The sequence below is a fragment of the Melopsittacus undulatus genome, chromosome 2 (genome assembly GCF_012275295.1).
Source record: "Melopsittacus undulatus isolate bMelUnd1 chromosome 2, bMelUnd1.mat.Z, whole genome shotgun sequence".
NCBI lineage: Eukaryota > Metazoa > Chordata > Aves > Psittaciformes > Psittaculidae > Melopsittacus > Melopsittacus undulatus.
This window is the reverse complement of record NC_047528.1, coordinates 38,169,145-38,190,334: the sequence shown is the minus strand read 5'-3', so window position 1 is coordinate 38,190,334 and position 21,190 is coordinate 38,169,145.

Genomic DNA, 21,190 nt, shown 5'->3' with positions numbered 1-21,190 from the left:
CAAACAATAATTTCACAGTCTTAACTTGATTTAGGTTTATGTATCACAACACTCCATATGACTAAGGCAGAAGAACACCTTGGCAAGATTGGAAACATAACTCTCTGTGCTTATGTAATATTAGAGGTATAAAAGAAGTTTAACCAGAGAAAAACATCAGCTAAAAGAGGACATTCTTTCCTTTGTGTATTATTTGACATTGTGAATTTTCTGTTATTATATCAATTGACTGCAAAATATAGCTAGAATCTAGCTCATATTATTAAGATTTTTCTGTTGCATCATTACTGTTGCTAACGGTGTTGATCATGAGAAAGAAGCCTAAAATTCTGCTTTTATTTACAGTCCTCTCCAAGTTTAATTTTTTTATTTATCGTGTTTTTCTGTTAGAAGTATAGTGTATCTTGGACTTTAAGTCTGCAATGTTGAAATACTGTATAAACAATACTTTAGAATATATTTTTGAACTCTACAGGTGAAATTGATATTCCCTTTCTAGGGAAGCAGTTAACTCCTTAATTTTTCAGTTTTAGTTCTATTCAAAAGAATTCTAAGCCCCTTCACTTTCACCATTTCCTTCCCCTAAAAAGCATGCTCTTTATCAACATTCCAGGAGTCAGGATTTTCAGGTGCCAGGAGATCAAACTTCAACTCAACTCAAATGAAAAGCAGCAGGAACTAGAAGTTAAGAATCAGGTATCAAGAAAGCAGTAGCCAAGTGTCAGACAGAGTCATGCAGCATGCAGTTTGATCTAAAGAGAAGATGGAGTTACCCAAAAAAGCAACCTATTTTTTTTTTTTTTAATTCAGTTTTAGCCTTTTTCCTAGTCAGACTAGGACTACGTTAATAAAGTATCCATCTGCATGTGTTATGTCTGTCTGTTATCCTCAAATGTTTCTGAAGACAATTAATTTCAACTGTATTTGGCAAAAGGTCAGTGATCTCTGATATGCTGAGTTCCTCAAGTTTTATGGTAAGGAGTAGCCAAGTAAAAGAGAAAGACCTGCAAGTGCTCCTGTTCTCAAAGAGCTGAAACCTGAATCCAACAGGGCTTGAAACAGTTATAGAAAATGATGAAGAGAGAGACATTATGGAAGAAGCAACTACTAGAAAACTTTTTTAGTTACTCCTGTACTTAACTACAACTCAGAGTTGCAGAACTTTCACAGCATGAGCCCTAACTCTTGTGCCTGGTTATTTCTGATATCTAGTTGTTAACATGATCACTTGCATAGTTTTTTGACTTCAGCTGTTTCTTCAGACATTTCTCAGGCATAGTTTCTTGAGTAGCACAGGCTGTCAATCATTCCCAGTAGGTACTGTGGCATTTCAGGGAGGAAGAAGCTTGCAAACAAGTTAAGCTAAGCCAGATCAACCACCCAGAAAGAACTTAAGAAAAGCCTCTAGCACTGCTCAGCTTTCTATTATAGATAAAAACTCAAGTCTGCAGACTAGAGGTTTTTGTTTCTTGCTAGATTTTGAAAAATCATTGCTCAGCTGCTAAGCACTTTGAGAACTTCCAAAGCACTTGCTGAGGGAGGATTCCTTGATTATTTTCTATTTGTGCTTTCTTTAAAATTATGTCCAAAAATGAGGGGGGTGACCTTTTTTCCACTCTATTTCTCTATTGTTCAAATATTGGCATATATGTACAGAATTAAATTCCTTTCCTCCAGAAGTTTCCTCAAGAGCAGATTACAGACCTCACTATGTAGCTCCACTTATCTTCCTAGTCTTCTGCTGGTGTTGTTCAACTTTGCAAAAATAGAATGCAAGATTCACTAAAATGGACCAAGAGCATAATTTTGTGTAGGGGTCACTAGGAAGTCACCTGAAACAGGGGAGATGTGAAGTACAGCACCTGTTTCAGAAATGATAAAACTTTTTGTTAGTGATTGTATATGTAAAATTCAGAGTAACTATTTAGAATGGGAATCACAGTTTAAGACTTTTGGTTTCCCGGTAGGATTTCCCAATCAGCCTCTATTCAGATAAAACAGTTATAGCCAGATGGTTAGCCTATTCCCACATGGGATGTGGTTTTGAATATTTTTAGGTGAGGGAAAGAAACGAATTTGCTTCTTTACCATCCGGGCAGCACTTCAACTGCCTCATTCTTACAGAAAAAGAGAATGCTATTTCTTCCAGCTTAATTTAATGAAAATAATATTTGAACAATATTTGTTAGCAGTCCACTTTTGTCACCGTGTTAAGTTAATGGTGAAAAATATTTTCATATTTACACAGTGATATTTTGGAAGAGGAATTTCTTGCTTTGCATTTTGATTAAGCTTAGGTACAATGCAATCTCTGAATGGCTGAGCTGTAATGAGACTGTAATGGTACAGTTTGAGGCATGCACAAAGAAATAACTGCAAAGATTTAAGAACTTTAAAGTAAAAAGAAAGGGGGTGTCTGTAAGATAGATAAGCAAGAGTTAGAGAGAAGTCGAGTAAGCATTTTTAGAATCAGAGTTTTTATGTTGAACATATAATTTTTACTCCATTCTCATTTTAAATTACAGATTTTTTTATTTTTTTTTTTTATCAATCTGACGAATACTGTATTTCTGGCTGATGCTGCTGGGTGTTGCCATAATGACTGATGAATTTCAAATCAACGTCTGTTACATTTTTTCCCTTCTCTGGTTCAAAGAGATATTTAAAGGCACCTGTAGATCCTAAGATTTAGTTGAAAGATGTGTTGCAGACACCTGTGCATAATTAATGCTGAATAGAAGCCTGAAATATTATTGTTCAGTTCATTACATTTGAAATCTATATAAAATGAACCATTGCATTGCAAACTACTTGGGTGGCATAAATGCAGTTTCAGAAACTCCCTCATCTAATGCCCAGTGATAGTAATACATCCTGTCCTGAACAAGGCAGGATCTGAATACTTTATTGAAGGTCATCCTATTTCTCTGATGTGACATATATACATATCCTAAATTATGAGCTTTTTCTTCTCATTTTACTGTTTTTTCAGAGTCCTATACAAGATTTGCCAGTGACTCTAGGAATAACATCTCTATTAATGTCCTGAGTATGTACAAAAATAGTGTGTACCTTAAGAAAATAAGATATAATCAGTTTCTTCATCCTGAAGTGAGAAGCAATGAAATGTATGACAGTATAACATAAGTGTTTAGAGAAAAGGAGGTCTGGCAGATTGGAATACCATCTGAAAGACACCAAGCAGAGATTTGATGAAAGCCCCATCTTTCCTGTATACCCAGCAATGACCACAAAAGGCTGAGGCGAGCTGAACAAGAAAGTTTTACGTCATTCAAGGAGAACATAGTATAATTGCTCAGCCATCCCTTTCAAGAGGTAGAGGTGAAATGGTGTGTATCAGAAAGTCATAAAGATTGATGGCATCTGCTGCTTCCAAATGTATCTACCTGCATGCAAACCAATTTCAGTGTGAATTTATGGAAAACAAAAGCTGTTTGCCCAAGAAAGGTGCTTTGGTAGGCTTAATTTCAATAGCCCATTTTCACTGCTGAATCAAGAATGTCTCAGAGAAATCAGCTGGATCATGATAAGAATTCAAAGCCACAAAACTAAATAAAAAGAGATTATTAGCTACATTGCAGTAAGCAAACAGTAAAGTCTTAAGTGATCGATACTTGACAAGAAACATGTCACAAACTTCATGTATAGGTCAGATGCACACAAAGTTTTTAAATAAATCGGCTGACTTCTGGACAAGGCACATAAAATGTCACTTTTTATCTCTCAGCTGATATTTTTCTCAGAGAATGAAAAAATAAAAATCACCTCCCTCAGAGATTTGATTGAAAAGATAGTCACTCCTGACACAAGTTTAAGGGGAAAAACTGCAATCAAGTGGAAATTTTTGTCAGTACCTTAATCTCTGATTTGTAGAAGGTTGTGCTTTGGGATATTTGGTATGTCTGAGAATTGCCACCAAAGAGCCCTTCTGTTCTTTAATGGTTGCACTAAATCTTAACAAACGTGAGCATGAAAACTATTGTGCTGTACTTGTGAGGCATATATCAAAGTTATATTTTTTTAAAGCTTGGAAAGGCAGTTGAATCATGCATGCTCTTTATGGAGCTCTGATCAGGCTGATAAAGGCAGTTCAGCTTCAATAAATGCTTTTTAAGTGAATGTTTTGGAAAGTGAATAGGAAATTCAAAGCTCAAACTGTTGCCAAACTGCTCCCATAGCACTTTGATCACTTTGCTACTTTGTTGAAAATGTCTTGTCTTTATTAAAATGTTGGCATCTGGGGATTCAGAAAGTTAACTGTAGTCACTGAAAAAAAATAATATACAGTAAAACTGAGTGACACAACTTATTAAGTACTTTGTACACATTTCTTAAAAAAGAAAACTTTTTCCCTGTGGAGTCAAAAACAGCTTTGCACTTCTCTGAAAAAAAGTTCATATTGTTAAAGCAGGACAAGTGCAGAAGATAAACTGCAGTGCTTTGCCTGAGGCACAACCCCCTCAAGTTGTAAGACTTTGCTATGAAAAAATGTAGACATCCAATAATTTAAAAAATAATAAAATGTAAAAAAAACCATATTAAGTAGTGTGAATTTTCTGCATCATGCTTTCTTTAAATATTTATGTCAGATTATTTTCTGTTGAAGGACATCAAGGACAAGCTGTTATAATTACCTCACTTTTCTCATTGCACATAGTACACATATGTTCAGCACTATAAGGTTCCTTGTTTCCCAAGTACTACAGCTTGTTTAGTCTGCTAGAAAATTATCGGTTTAGGCCTCCAATCCAACCTCTCTTGTGTGACTTTAGACATATGCAAAAAACCACAACGGGTGTTTTTTACAACACAAGTTCCAGCGTACACCCATGGATCTAAGAATTAAGTCCTCTGTGTTAAATTTACTCAGAATCTAATGTACTTAAAAGACATCAGTTTGCAGCATGGAGTGACTCCATTTCAGTGGCGAAAGAATGCTCTTAGTCTATTCGAAAATTACAAAGATATCTGCTTTTGATTGTTCTCCCTTTTATTCTAGATGAATTAACAGCTCAGAGAGGAGAGAGATGGAATCCTGTATGACACTGTTACAGACTTGATCAGCTGGTATTTTCCACCTGCATTAGCCCTTAGCCTAATGTCTATCAGACCAGTGACCATTCTGCATGTGTACAACTATGATTCTCTCAGAATAACAGCCCATCAGGGTGTATTGAAATGGCTGGAATCTTCTTTTTTACCTCCTAAGTGTCAAGAATGCAAGCAGCTCATTAAAAGCTAATCCCTTAAAAAACTCAGGCAACTGATTATTTTATATCCACACATTAATTACTGGTGATCTAGGCATGAGTAGATTTATTTTTTCATTAAGTCATGAACATAAATATATATATTCCCTCAAAATAATTTAATTTTTAAATTTCTGTGTTTTCAGGACAACTTCAGGTAATACATTTAGTGAGTACAAGAGAAGCTCATTATATGCATTTATCAAATTTCAGATTTAATGAAGACATGGAAGATAACTCTTTTAACAGTGGCAAGCAACCAGGCACAAAGAAATTAAACACCTCCAGATTATCACAATTTGTGAAAAAAAGAGTTGTGACCAGAGAACATCCAGTTAATAAGAATTGAAGCCCAAAGAAGTTTTGGATGCCCCATCCCTGGAAGTGTACAAGGCCAGGCTGGATGGGGCCTAGGTCACTGGTCTCGTGGGGGGCCTACGTCACTGGTCTAGTAGGAGGTGTCCCTGCCAATGGCAGGGGGGTTGGAACTTGATAATCTTTAACATCTCTTCCAACCCAAACCATTCTATGTTTCTATGCACCCTGGAACCACCTGCTTCAGAAAAAGAAACAAGTAGGCCTGGATGCTTCATATGAGAGAAGTAAAATATAATAGGAAGACATGCAATACTCTGCCTCCTGTGAATATCTCTTCTAAAATTTTAAGACTCACAGACTTCTTTAAATACCAAAATTTGAATTTAATCATCCCTGCAGAGTATCACCATATTAAATGTTAACTGTTAAGCTAAAAATACAGGACTGCATCAGCTACTAAGGAGAAAAATAATTGTTACAGCTGAACCCAGGACACAAGGTATTGTTATTAGCATTTAATTTACATAGAGAGAAAGCATACAATCTTAAGATCAAATTTTACATGTCTAGAATGTAGGCATCTAAGTTAGCCACTAGCTCAATGGGATGGAACCAGTTCAAATGGGGCAGAACTACAGTGCTATTCTTCTCATATGAAAGTAGATACCTAAAATATATCAGTGTTTTATTAATTCCAGTCAGCTTCAAAATTATTATCACTACAAGAGAATTTAAAAAAAAATAAATAAATTAAATCAGACCATGTATAATAGGTAGGTAAATCCTTTCTGCAATATTGTGTGCTAAAAATTAAATTCCTTCAGATCATTGCACCAAATATGAAGAAGTACGAAGTTCATACTCAGGAAGTACTTAGGCTACGAATTGTCAGAAACTAAGAATAAATTCATGCCACAAATTCTTTCCTGCACTTTATTTGCAGAAAGCAGAGTAAAGGAATCTTAAGCCTTATCAAATATCAGCAGACTTTTGTTTTTAATTTGTAAAAAAATATTCACCAATAATTTTTCACCATAATTTCATTTAATGCCAAGTGCTTATCTGGTCCACAAATGGGTGAATAAATAACATCACAGTAGTTATTTTCAGTTTTCTGAAGTCAAAATTGCTGTAGACCCAATAATGATGATGACGGTAATAGCAACAACTAATAAACCCTTTAATAATAAAATTTCCATCTGAAAATTGATGTTTAACTTTTTTACTATAAGCAACTTCTGAAGAATGGCAGCAAGAAAACTTGAAGGATCTTTCTGTAGAAACTCCACCAAGGTAGTGTCCTTAGACACAAAACCCTGTGGCTATATAACCACAATTTTACAGGTCATTCTTTAGGAGGTATCTGATAAAGATAAGCCAGGGAGCATTCATTATGTTACATCTTCATTTATATGCTCAAATGAGGCATTTAACTTTCATTCAGGGCATACCCCTAAGTATAGCCCTACTTAAAGTACAAAGGTCTGCATAAGTGTCACTGTAAGTAACAACACCCTCCTGGAAAAGAGAAGACAGTCCTGGATGGAAAAGAAAAGGCACACAACAGTGGGTAGGATTCTAGTCATGACTGTTCATCTGGGGCTATGTTTTGCCGTAGAGCTCCTTAGAAAGGGAGATGAGCTCACATCTATCACTCCCTGTCTCCCTTCACAGCTGTGGGAGGGTATGGACTGTAAGTCTGTTGCTTAGTGCTTTGACAGTGTGCTTCTTAAATTTTTCAATAACCAGCAGGCAGTGATTTTTATTTTTTTTTCTTTTAGTGCCAATTGGTAGGACTACTGAAGATGAGAATTCTTACTACCAGATAGGATGATGGAATCTGTGAGAATAGGGACTAAAAGAGTAATACAGAATTGACTGTTCATACTAGATTTACCTGGAAGATTTTCTCCCCCAGAGCAAATTTTACTAGTGAAGTAATTTACTAATAATAGAAAGGATTGGACTGACATTCTACAGATTTCAGTTAATGTAGTTTGTTTATCTTACATCCACGAATTTCATTAGATAGGGGAAAGATTTAAGGAAGTACTGCATACCTGTAAAATGCATCAAATTTTAAGAAGTTTCATGTAAATAAAATAGACTTTCATTTTGAACCTGTATTTCCATGAAGAGGTCAGTATTCTCTTAAATAAATGAATACATAAATGAATAGATAAATATGCCCTGACATGGATGACGGCCTTCTACCAGATGCATGCTTTGCCTTGTGAAATTATTTGCTGTGACTTCTGTTTGTTAATTCCCATGCATATACTTTTAATTGTATAATCCTTATTAAATAGGATTTTTAAATTAATTTTTAAGGATAGTGATTATCTTTATTGGTGTAATTTTGTGGGCTAGCAGTTCATTTCTTACTTATGCTTCATGATTCACTGAAGTATTGAAATTAAACAAAAAAACAAAACAAACAGTGATATGAAGGTGTCCTTAATAAGAAGATAAAATTTTATACCACAAGTGGTTTGATGAAATTTTCTGCTTTTTTTTTTCTTTATTTCTGTGAAAATTGTAGGTTTCTTAGCATAACCTCTACATCCTTTTCATATTGGTTCTGATGAACAATTCTTAATCCTTGTTTTACAGCAGCACCCTAGAGAAGCTGAGGAAATTAATGTTTTATTCATTATGATAGTTAGATATTACTCTATAACATTGTGCCTTGTGTTTAGAGAAAATATAATAATAATAATAATAATAATAATTAGAATTAGAATAATGCCCTGAACAGATACATACTATTTATTTTGGACTAAAAATTACAATAAAAGTTCTTAGAGGGTTAATTCAGCACTTAACTACTGCTTTTCTTCACCATGCGTTCAGTTTTCTTCTTGAACATAAAAATTAGTTTATTTTAGTGGGTTTCATACACACAAATACGCAACACCCACCCACACACACACACATTTTGCATAATCTGCCACGGGTTGCACATCTGAAAACGTAATAGCTAATTTTAACAGATAGGTGGTGCTATTATTCTGTGTACCAAAGGGCAGACTCCAGCCGTAAGAGCCGACAGCAAGTCCCTCTTCACATTTTATTCTGAAAGGCAACTGGCATTTTTTCCCCTCTGTGCTCTGAGGGAGCTCACAGAATAATAGGTGAAATGTCAAGAATAATTAATAAAAATGATGGTGTTATATTGCAGCAAAAGAAATTCATCTTTTCTGCTCTGATCCTCCTGCCCACCTTTCCTTCTGCTTTTAAATGTCATCTCTGCTCTGAAATTATTTAGGATAGGCCTTGAAAGAGGGTAGAATATTTTTTAGATAATTTGGCACATTCTTTGGTTTGAATTTCTGATGGCTATTTCTCTCCATATCCCTCCAGTTAAAAAGACTTTTTTAACTCTGTCTCTGGCTATGTTGAATTGTGGTAAAATTAAGTACAGATGTTTTAGTTTTATGGCATAAATGGAAGAGTGAGCTCAAGCCCAGATAACGCCTTCTTCCCTCTTCATCTGAAAATGGTTTCTTATATCTTATTTTACCATCACACTGATGGGCTGGATGTTCAAAGACACGGTCTTCTCTACACATCATGCAACCAATGCTACATGGAGTGTAGGAAAGTGGGCTGCACTAATCACACAACAAGCTTGAATAAGAAATCCCAGTCATCCAGGAATCCTAGAAGTCATCATGGACTGGCCAGAGGGAAAAGATTTTGGAATGTAACCCGAGGAGGAGGTGATGCGTGCCGAAGAGGTCCCACCATATAACTGTCAGAAAGTGAAAAGCAGTATGCCTTGTTTACTGATGGATCCTGCTGTACTGTGGGAAAGCGTCGGAGATGGAAGGCAGCTGTATGGAGTCCTCAAAGACAAGTTGCAGAAACTACCGAAGGAGAGGATGAATTGAGTCAGTTTGCCAAGGTGAAAGCCATCCAGCTGGCCCTGGACATTGCTGAATGAGAAAAGTGGCCAGTAATTTATCTCTATACTGGTTCATGGATGATGGCAAATGCCATGTGGGGGTGGCTGCAGCAATGGAAGCAGAGCAACTGGCAATGCAGAGGTAAACCCATCTGGGCTGCTGCCCTGTGGCAAGATATAACTGCCCGCGTGCATAACCAGGTGGTGAAGGTACACCATGTAGATGTTCATGTACCCAAGAGTCGAGCCACTGAGGAACACCAGAACAACCAACAGGTGGATAAAGCTGCTAAGATTGAAGTGGCTCAGATGGACTTAGATTGGCAACATAAAAGTGAATTATTTTTGTCCCAGTAGCCCCATGACCCCTTAGGCCTTCAAAGCAGAGATGCAACATACAGATGGGCCCGTGATCGAGGGGTGGGCTTAACAATGGGCACTATCACCCAGGCTATTCACAACTGTGAAACATACGGCAACTAAGGAAGCCAAGCAAAAGAAGGAAAGGAGGGAGAAGTTGGAGGTTTACTTCTGTCCTTGTTCTGCTTGGTTTTCCTACTGTTGATAGTAGATAAGAGATAAAAACAGATAGAAAAAGAATTTCCTCTACTAAGAATTTTGAAGGATTTTCTTGTTTATAATGTAAACTGAAGAGAAATGTTACGTAGAGTTTAGTTATGTACTTTTCATTCCATTGTATATCCCATTATAGTCAATCAAAAATGCATTGGACTAAAGGAGGTACAATTGTATCATTTGGATTTATTTCTCCCTATAGAAAGAGTAACTCATTTTTACAACAGCTGTGTCTGGTAGATCAATCAATGTAATTATATTTTGTGACTCACAACCACAAAATTATAACAAGATAATTTGTAAATGACCTCTAGTTAACATGCTGTTAAGATTTTTCTTTCCTACTCTGTCAATCAGACTGAGATTTGTCTCACCTAAATTGGCTTATCTGAAGTTAGACATTCAGTCTAACACTGATGTCTAAAATGCCTTGGTAGTCAATAGGAAAAAGAAAATACCAAACTGAAAATGAAAACACTTGTAGTTAGCAATTCATCCCAACATGAAAAAGTAATTTGTTATTACAGTGAGGGGGAATCTGAATGACTTATTCAGACTATTCTCCTTAAGTTTTATTGGCTTAAGTTAGGTGGGTTTTTTCCTACTCTCTTTAGGAGTGTGTTCTAAAAATCAGGTTTAACCACTCTGTTATCTTCACAGCTCTACTTTATATGTCTGCTCAAATTTTCTGCAATTGCATTAACAACTAGGGAAAGAAACTGAACTTACTGTCTCACACAGTCTTTCCTCAGTAGAATTATCTCCAAACAGCTGGTAGATTTTCAAATTTTATGGTGTATAGCTATATTAGCAGTCATTTTTCTTATTTCATTTTTTGACAAATAAGTAAAATGGCAAGTTAGGCCTAATTAACACAACAAGCCATCTATAACCTAATTCTCATATTTTTCCATTCACTAAGATGTATTGTACAAATGGTAACATTTGCCCAGATATTAATGTCTTCAAACGCAAGCAACTAAAAATTCAGCTTATGAAGTCTGGAAAGACAGATACAAAGACCTGTACATTACTTATACCTAGTTTATATATACTGTGATTCAGAAAAAAAAAAAAAAAAAGGATGGAATTGATATCAAGAATAAAGGGAAAAGTAGTATTCTACTTCTAATAAATAAAAAGACCTCGACATTTCAGAAAAAAAAAGATTGAAAATGGCAGATAGTGCAAGCAATTCTGATATCATAGTATAAACCAGGATAAAGTACATATGATAAAAAGATGGTGGGCTCCTCTAAAAAAATACAGTTTGCAGACCTAATGTATTCATCATCTTTTAAAACACCCGTGCTCATCAAACAGATAAATTTCCTGGTCTAAGTTTGACCTAAAACTTTCCTAGTTACCTGAAATTCCATTTTTGCATATGCCTAGAACTGCTTTTGTTACTTCTTGAGAATGTGCGGACCTCAACTAACTCCTGATGGAATTCATGTTACCTAAGAAGACCATGGTAGTAGGACTGAGGGTCTGAATCTTGTACTTTGAGCATGGCTAATACTTATTGAGCCACTTATAAAACAGTTTCAACTGCTTTGCCTTTAAAACACAGCTGTCAGAGAAAAATGATGAGGGGATACATTGCTCACATTTTGTATGACAGACTCTTGGTTAAAGAAATCACTTGGGAGAGTTGAGTTCAGTATCCATAATCTAAAGGATTTCAAACTAAAATCACTTTCTTTTTGCCAGTAGTGTGCCCTGATCACCACAGAAACATAAGGGAGGAGGGAAGGAAATGAGGAGAAAAGAAAATGGGGATACCCTATTGTCATGGTTTGAGCATGTTTTGAGGGTGTTTTTTGTTCAAGGTTTTTTCCAGGCAGGTGGAGGAGGGGAGTCCGGGAGGAAGGAGAGACAGGACACCTGACTCAGGCTAGCCAATGAGATATTCCATACCATAGCACGTGATGCCCAGGATGCATACTGGGAAAGAGAGAGCGGGAGGGGGGGAGCTCTGGAGGAAAATGGAGGAAGGAGCACGCGGTGCTCAGCCGGGCAGGGTGGAGTGAGTTATGGGTTGGTGGCTGGTGGGGTGTTGTATTCTCTTCACTTGTTTGCTGTATCATTATTATTTGTAGTGGTAATGGCAGTGGTGATTCTGTGTTATGCCTTAGCTATTAAATCGTTCTTATCTCAATCTGTGGGGGCTACATTCTTTGGATTTTCCTTCCTAACTCTCTGGGAGTAGGGGGACTTGGTTTAAACCATGACACCTATTCACCTCATGTTGAAGCTTTGTCACTGGGTAGTCAAGAATAAAAGATTCATGAGCCCTGAAGAAGCACAAACACAGCTCTTAAGTTTTAGAGTTAAGAAATTCATAGCACAGGACAGGCACCAGAAGTCTTAAAAGCCCTAAGCCTTGTTCAGAATTGTACAGTTTTTTTCTCTCTCTTTGCATTTTCAGCCCTAAGTCCATGAGAGAGAGCAACCTTCCAAACACACCCACTTAAGAAGCCCTTTGTTATCACTGTCTTAATGCAATAGGGCTTCCTGAAAACAGACAGTGATCTGGCAAGTTATCCATGTTTGTACTGGTAACAGATCTAGTACTAGTAGTGCAGAGATAATTGAAATTCACTGCTCTTCAGACAGCAAAGGAATCCTTTGTTAAGCAACCAGAAAGCATCTTGTTGAATCAACACAAGAACTTGTAATCCTTCAACAAACTGTGGACTGTGTCCTCACCCCATTGATTTTTCACTTTCTTGTTTAGAGAAAAAAATGGGTATACTATTCAGTTTATTAAAAACGTATCAAGGGCAGAGTATGTAGCATAAAGCCAATGAAAGGTAGGAGCGCACACTCTCAAACAATTAAAGGTTTAGGGTACGCCATTGTAAATGACACACAAGCCAGTTTCTTGTGTCCCTTTGCTGTATTTCATCTCATAATAAAAACATGCTAACAATACTGCCAGAGGGAAGCAACAGGTAATTAAGATGGCAGTTTTATTAAGAAATTAAGAATGCAGTATCTGGCTATTAAATGGGCAAATGGTCAAATACTGACTTCATATGCTCATCTGGTTAAACTCTGCATTGGATTCTGTCATACCAGTCATCTTGTTCAATGTGTATATATTTAAAGTAGAAGAAAAAAAAAATCCACTCTGTTAACTTCTTTTGCTCACCTTTCTTTAGTGTAACGGCTCCTGAAGCTGAAATTCAGAGGAGAATTGATTAGGTTCTGTGAATAATCCTGAGTATTAAAGTATGGGGATTCTCTGATGCTGTAGCCCCACATAACATTTGAATGCAATTTGTTTAATATAGCATATGAAGAATTAGTAATGAAAGGGGCTTCACTTATTAAAAGGATGCTGATATTGGAAATATGTTTAAAAAAGAAAAAAAAAAAAAAACAACAGGTGCCCATTTCCTTAATTTCAGAGTGTGTTATAGCACTTTATGTTTTAAAACATGTGTCTCTATATCCTCTCAGAAGCAGATATGTTTCTTTTCAACCATTGTTTTGGGTTAGTCTTGCAGTTGTCTGCAGCACCATTCTGTTAATTTGTCAGTCTAGATCAGCAATAGTGCAAATGCTGGGGATCAGCTGAGTTCCTATACTTTTTATAAAGAGAGATAGAAAAGAAGCATTAAGCTTTTATGGGAATCTCCTGGCTTGTAACAATATCCAAATTGATTATGAAGAAATCAAGGTAGAGCCAGAATAACAATATTTGGATTCAAATTTTGAACAAGCAGAGATTTAACAATTTAGTTCATCTTATTATAGAGAGAATTACCAGCTATTGAGTCTGGATAGTATGAATCTAATCCTGAAACATCATTCTTAACATATTTGTGCTGATCTCAGAGGTACGGCAATGGCTTTGTCCTGATAATGTGTGGATAAACAATCCCTGCAATGTATGGTTCACCACTTTTCCTACAAAAGCCGTTTATCAGTGATTGATTTTGAGACAATTGCATAATTTACAGTTCCTCCACCGAAGAATTACTTCTGCCTGCAGTGAATTTGAACATTCCAAGATCCAGATGTTTTCAAATTACATTGATGTTTGATAATTAGACCATTTTAGTTATTATTTTATTCGTATGTAAATCACAGAATCATAGAATCACAGAATGGTTAGGATTGGAAAAGACCTTAGGATGATCTAGTTCCAGCAACTCTGCAATGGGCAGGGGCGCCTCACACTAGGTCTTCTCTAAGTCACAGTATCACATCTTCCCTACCCATTTGGATCTGTTGAGCCCTCCAGGAACCTCATGAAGCAACTGAAGCCTATTCTTACATAGAATCATAGAACCACATAGTTAGGGTTGGAAAGGACCTTAAGATCATCTAGTTTCAACCCCTCTGCCATGGACAGGGGCACCTCACACTAAACCATGCCACCCAAGGCTCTATCCAACCTGGCCTTGAACGCTGCCAGGGATGGGCCATTTACCACTTCGGGCAACCTGTTTCAGTGCCACACCATCCTCACAGTGAAGAACTTCTTCCTTATATCTGACTTGAACTTCACTTGTTTTAGTTTGAACTCATTACCCCTTGTCCTAATGCTACAGTCCCTGATGAAATGTTTGTCTTCGGTATCCTTGTAGGCCCCTTCAGATATTGGAAGACTGCAATGAGGTCACCAAGCAGACTTATCCAGGATGAACAGCCCTAACTTTCATATAAATGATCTTGCACACTCTCTAGGTCATTCTTTCTCCATAGATTGTTCTACTACCAGAATTCAAACTAACTTTGCCACTGAAATATTAGGAAAAAGATCCTATTACTTCAATCTAATCAACTGAAAAGATGTTTATGAATGGTGCTTCCTGGTTGTGTATATGTGTATCTATGTTCTTGGTTTATTGTTGAATAAATGATCAAAACACAGGACTGCCAATTTTGCAAGAAATGTCAACAAACTGCTATTTGATTTATTTCTTATTTGAAGACAAAATAAATATTACAGTACAGACAGTGTTTTTATCTAGAAAAGAATATATCATGTTTCAATATGATCTGACTGGAAGCTGCCTTTGATCACTTCTACATAAAATTATATATGTATGGACTCTTTCAGCCCCTATGACCCACGAAATTAGGTAGTTACTGTGCTAAAATCACTACCAACAAATCATTAGCAATTATAGAAATAATTTCAGAATTCAATTATAACATTAAACTTTGAATTAAATTTCAAAATATGCTGGAGCACTAACATTTTATTTCAGTTCCTAACACATTCCTATAATAGAGAAATTTATATATACATGTATAAATATATTTATCATTGCAAGCAATAAAACTATCATCTTTTCCTCACTGAAAAGATTGGTAAAATTTTCTTTTAGCTCTTCTTTATAGTTTTTGCAAATATAGACCTGGAATGCTATTGCTTATTCACAGAGTATATGCACCACAAAGAATAGCTTTGCATCTTCAAATTTAACAAAGATCTTAAGTCTGCCCTAAAGGTTTTGTTTTACTTGCTGAAATGTTAGTTTCAGTTTAACAGTTTTAGTTGTTATGACAATTATGGAATTGTAGACATATATTAGAAGCTGACATTAAGTGCTTTAAAATAATTTTATATTTGGTAGTACAATATTATTAAATACTAATGACTTTCACTAATAATGCTAAAGCTGTAAGCTTATACAATAGTGAAGTCTCTGTCTGTTTCCCATGGAAAATACAAATAATTTTGAAGCTCCTCAATGTCTTCTAAATTAATATTGCTTTGATTTTTTTTCTTTTTTTTTTATTTTCTGCATTCAGACTTTGAAGAGATTTAATAATACATATTTATTTGTTTTCCAACAAGCCACTTGTCCTCAGCTTAAATGGAAAACTGATTTTAAGCTTATTCATAAATTTATTAATAAATGTATTCTTTTCATATAAAGTCTTTAGAGAATTTAATTAAATAGCTCCACATTTAATGGAGGCCCTTACAGGAATATTTTGCAATAGGCCTACACTTCTCCCTTACAGGAATCACCTGCACACCTCCCTTACCAGGAATCACCCAACACTAAAGTATATAAAGGATTTTGTTATTTTTTTGTTTTTTTTAGATGGAAGGTGTTCTTACTGTCAGCCACTGAGCTGAAAACTGACTAAATCCTGAAGGTCACATGAATAGTGGATTTTGAGTTTAACAAATGAATATTAAGTACATTGCTTGACACAACATTAGTTACTGTAGGAAGTTTTGAGATACTGAGAAAGTTGATGGCTTAGGAATTACAAAAGCCAATGTCTTTGGAACATTATGAATGGAACAGGTTTAAGGATGTGCACTGCTCTGAGCATATACTGAGTTGCATAAAATTAAATCATGGTGTACCAACCTTCATAACAATGAAGGAAATTCTAAGAAAACAGAAAACGTCTCCAGGCCATGATTTCTTTTTCATTTTATGACTTAGTATACAGAAATAAGAGTAGGTACTCATCGCATGCTTGCAAGTAAATATTTGGTTTTCTTTCACACTGTACTTGAAAGTTTTAGGATGCTTGCTTCTTAATTTGTATTCAATATGTTATATCTTTTTTGATCTCTCCTTTCTTCAAATGAGACTTTTTTTCTTGAAGTCCTTCATATATATTAAGCCATGATACTGGCTAAAATTATTCTCTTCTTCTGTCTGCAGAAAAACAGCTATGTCAAACAGCAGCTGTGAGCAACAGTTCTTTTTACAGTTTATTCTGAACTTGAACAGATCTCTAATACTTTCTCCCTGTCCTCAGTTCCTCTCAACCAAATTAACATCTAATGCAAGTATTAGATTAGACTTATCTTTGGAAATTTCACTTTATGAATCTAAATGATACATAGAAGAACGAAAATAAAGCTAAATTCAGTTTGGTATTTGAGGAAATATTTCACAGAATTACAGACAATAAAATTACATTTTCGAATAACACAGTGAGTCTGAATCACCTTTCTCCAAGTGATCCCAAACTTCTCCAAAGAAGCCAGGCAATTTCCTTTCTTCTTGCTTGTTAGATGTCAAACTACAGTCAACTTTTTAACATAGAAAATGGGGCCATACCACCAGACACTTATTATAAGTCAGGGTTAGGCTATTATACAGATAAAATGTATAAATGTTAAACCAATCAATATAAGGCAGAATCTTAGCTATACTGCATAATTTGGATGAGGATTTTAGGCAGAACAGCAGACACATTTCCATGTCCCATGTCCCTGTTCATTTGCTTCTATACTGAATTAGATACTATTTTGTGTGTGTAATTAGGTTTATGTCACTTTTATATATACCCAAGTGGTTTTAAAACAAACATCTATGATGGCTTACAACACTGCCACTAAATTAAATGTCAGAAAATTTAAAACAAAAAATAATGTTGTGGTTTTACAGGAAAAAATTTAAAAGTCTAAAAATTTTAAATACAATATTTTAAAGTGAATATTAAAAGCTTTTAATTCCTTCCTTTTTTTGGGGGGGGGGGGATGGTAACAAGAGACAGTTTGGTAGATATATTTGGAAGTGGTTTAGGAATACCACATGTTGAGCAAATGTTCAGAATTCCAAATTTTTATTCCTACAATTCCATTGTTTGTTGCCTGAGTTTAGCAAACACATTTAAGCTTCTTTACCTGTAAGGCAGAGATGAAGTCACCAATTATTTCTTTTGTGGAATATTCTATAAAAACTATTTAAAACATCAATAAAATGAATACATAACTGAGGTGGGAATCACAGACTGCAGGAAAAAAAAAAAGTCAATGATTTTATGGCTGACATGAAACAGAAATATCCTGAAGCAGTTTAAAAACTAAGGGATGTTTTCACACCTCTCAAAAGCTAAACAGCCCTTTGTGATGACCAGGGAAGATGTTTTTTTGATTTTTCCATATAGTGAAGCACCATTATCCAACTATATGGGTGCCAGGAAGATTTTCAGCTGTCTTTGAAGTTTCAGATATTGAGAACCACTAAATTTATCAGTGCACTGATTTGATTTGGAATAGCAGGTGAGATTCCTCTATTCCATTTACTATGAGAGATTTAACCCAATTCCCTTCTCACTAGACCATTTTAACTTTTAGTTTCCAAATTGCATTTGCATCTGCTGCATCTAAATGAAAATGGGGCTCCTGAACGCTTGTTCTGAATACATTTGGGAGCTGCTAGGTGAATGTATGTCTTACTAAGGTTCAGTCCAGTTTAAACATAGGCACCTAATTTGATGTGGCTTGGAGTTTCCATAATACTGAACCAGCAGATATTACGTAGGCCTTGTAAGAAACCCAAAACTTTCTGTGACAACACCACAGCCTAGGTAAGTTATCCCAGAGCATACAAAAAGACACTAGAGATTTACATTTTGGCAATTTAAAGGTGTTCTGTGCATCTTTGTATTAACCAAAGGGTTTATAATCTGTCCCAAGGGGATGGAAGTAATAAGAAGCATCATCAGTATATATTAAAAAGTTTCTGATTTTCTGTATCTCTCTCATACAGGCTTTATCAGATGAAGGCGGTATTAGCTGAGGATTAGGAGGAGCACATACCTTTACTCAGATCTTGGTAGAATCAGCATATAGATGTCTGCATTTAGGAAGATAGAGATTGACATTCTCATGTGAACTATAGGTTTGCTTCAGTCAGTTAATTGTCATGTCTAGACATGTCTAGACACACCACATTGCATTTTTCAGCTTCCTATCCAGTTTGACACAAATCTCCCGTAAGTCTGATGCAGATTCTGTCAGATATGAATGTCACAGATACACTAGTCTATCTCATATGGCATCAGACACCTATTGTTAGGATGAATCAAACTTTAAATACACAATGAGTATAACTTGAACTTCATAAGATATGATCACTATTACATGTAAGCTGCACTGAAATTATGCTGCCTGCAAGACAAAAATGAATCCACAACACAAAAAATGAGTCCCTCTGTTAGCTATTGACTAGATTTAAATTAAATTTAAATTGTTTAGACTACATGTAAACAGAAGAGTTATTCCTGTTACACATTTTTCATTTCACAGATGAAGAGTTAATGAGCTCATAGATGTTTTCTGTAGTGTTGAAAAGAATATAAAGTACAATAAACCACCAAATATATAGAAGACATTATACAAAAGTCATATTCAAAAGAAGTTTAGTGCAATTTTGTGAAAAGTTGCACACAAAAAATAGTGCAAGAGTGATTTTTTTCAGTGACATCAGAAGATAAAAACACAACCCCAATAAAGATTGTGCAATTCGACATTTTTTTTTTTACTGTGGCTGTTAATATAAAATATATATATTTAGTAGCCTTCATAGCCCTCACCAAATTGACTAGATATTTAGTAACTCTGGAGCTGTAAGAAGTCTAGCACAATATTGAGAAAAGGGAAAGAACTTGGGGAAGAACACAGAATCTAGAGATGTATGAAAATGTAAGTCCAATGCAGGGAACCAGTATCAGAAACAGAAAATTGAAAACTGATTAGAAGTTAAAGGGAAGAGGTAAAAGAGAACTCAGAGCTGTAGTCATAGGTTGTAAGTGTTAAACAACAGGAATTAAGAACAAGAACAGACACAAACAGGTATTCTGGCATAAAGACAGCTACCTCTATTGAGCGATAAATATTCAGTCCAACAAGTATAAGTAGTTTCAAAAATAAGTCAGTTTGTCTCATTAAAGGGAAATGATAGGAAATTTTTGACCTGCATCGTTACTATAGGGCTACAACACTCTAATGTAGTCCTGGGTCAACTAATTGATTTTTGTATTTTTCCATAAAACAAAGAGTATTTTCTCAGTTGTTCTCTATGGCCTTTCTCCATACCTGGCACATGCACAAGGTAGAGTAATACAGTTTGAAAATATTTATTACTGCAGGCATTACTATGTTTTATAACGTTTCTTTCCTATTTATGTAATAGCTGGATGCTAAATTAAATAGCTGGATGCATGATTTCTAAATGGAAATTCAGATGAGCATGGAAGAAGGACAGTAAATAAAGGTGAAGGTAACTTCTCATAATCACAAGTTCTTCACTAACCTGATCTTAAAGAGATATACCAAAAATGGCAACTGGGTCAGATGACAGAGGACAAATGTTAAACAACAGGACGAACCTGTAGGTTGAAAATCAAGAAGCTAATACATGACAAAAAAAGTGTAATAAGCGCTGTTATTAAGAAAACCTTATTCAACTGTATGAGAAGAAAAAGTTGATGAGTTGCTGCATCATTCTGCAGAGAAGTTCCTCAGCAGACAATATCAACACTTACTTTTTCATTAAAATTGCTAATGGTAGCCAGATAACCAACACAACTCAACCCAGCTCTAAAGAGGTAAGGAGTCATTAAGAACAAGAAAATAAACTAAAAAGTAGTATTGAAGAAAACTTAAAAATTCAGGAAGAAAGCATCCTTTTATATGTTCTCAGAAATGCATAAGTTTCAAGTCATATTTAGACTGTGCTTATTCTATTACCTAAAGTTACTGATACTTTCTTTGTTTAATAATTTAGGCATTAACTCAGTTGCCTGGCAAAGGAAAGAGGCTTTACTCTTTTTATTATTATTCACATTTATACCTTTAGAGGACATTTCAGTTCTTGAATCCAGATTAACATGGTTCCAAAACAGTGAGGTTGGGGATGCTACAGTACCAAAGACCTTAAATAAACTCATTTCTTTGTGTGGTATATACACTCAGCATTGAGGATGTTAACCGCTGTGAATTCCATTTCTGCTCTTCTAGAAATATCACCCTTTAAATGGTTACCTAATTGCTTGGAATTTCATTCCTGGAGCAAAGTTTCTAAGTATTGGGCAATGCAAAACTGTGAATCATAACACTTAAGGGCATTTGCTGAATGTCTGCTTCAGAAATATACTCTTAGCATTTATCTTTGAGAACTCATGAAAGATGGATGAGGTCCTAAAGACTAAGAACACAAAACAAATCAAAAAGGCAAGGTGCCTATCTTTGAAATGGAAAAAGTGATGAACCAGGTCAGAAGGGAATAGATATTGACCAGGTAGTCAACTTTATTTTCCAGAAAAGTACTGGAACAAATTATCAAATAGAATTTTTGTGACTACAAAGAAGATAACACGGAGATAAATAACAGCA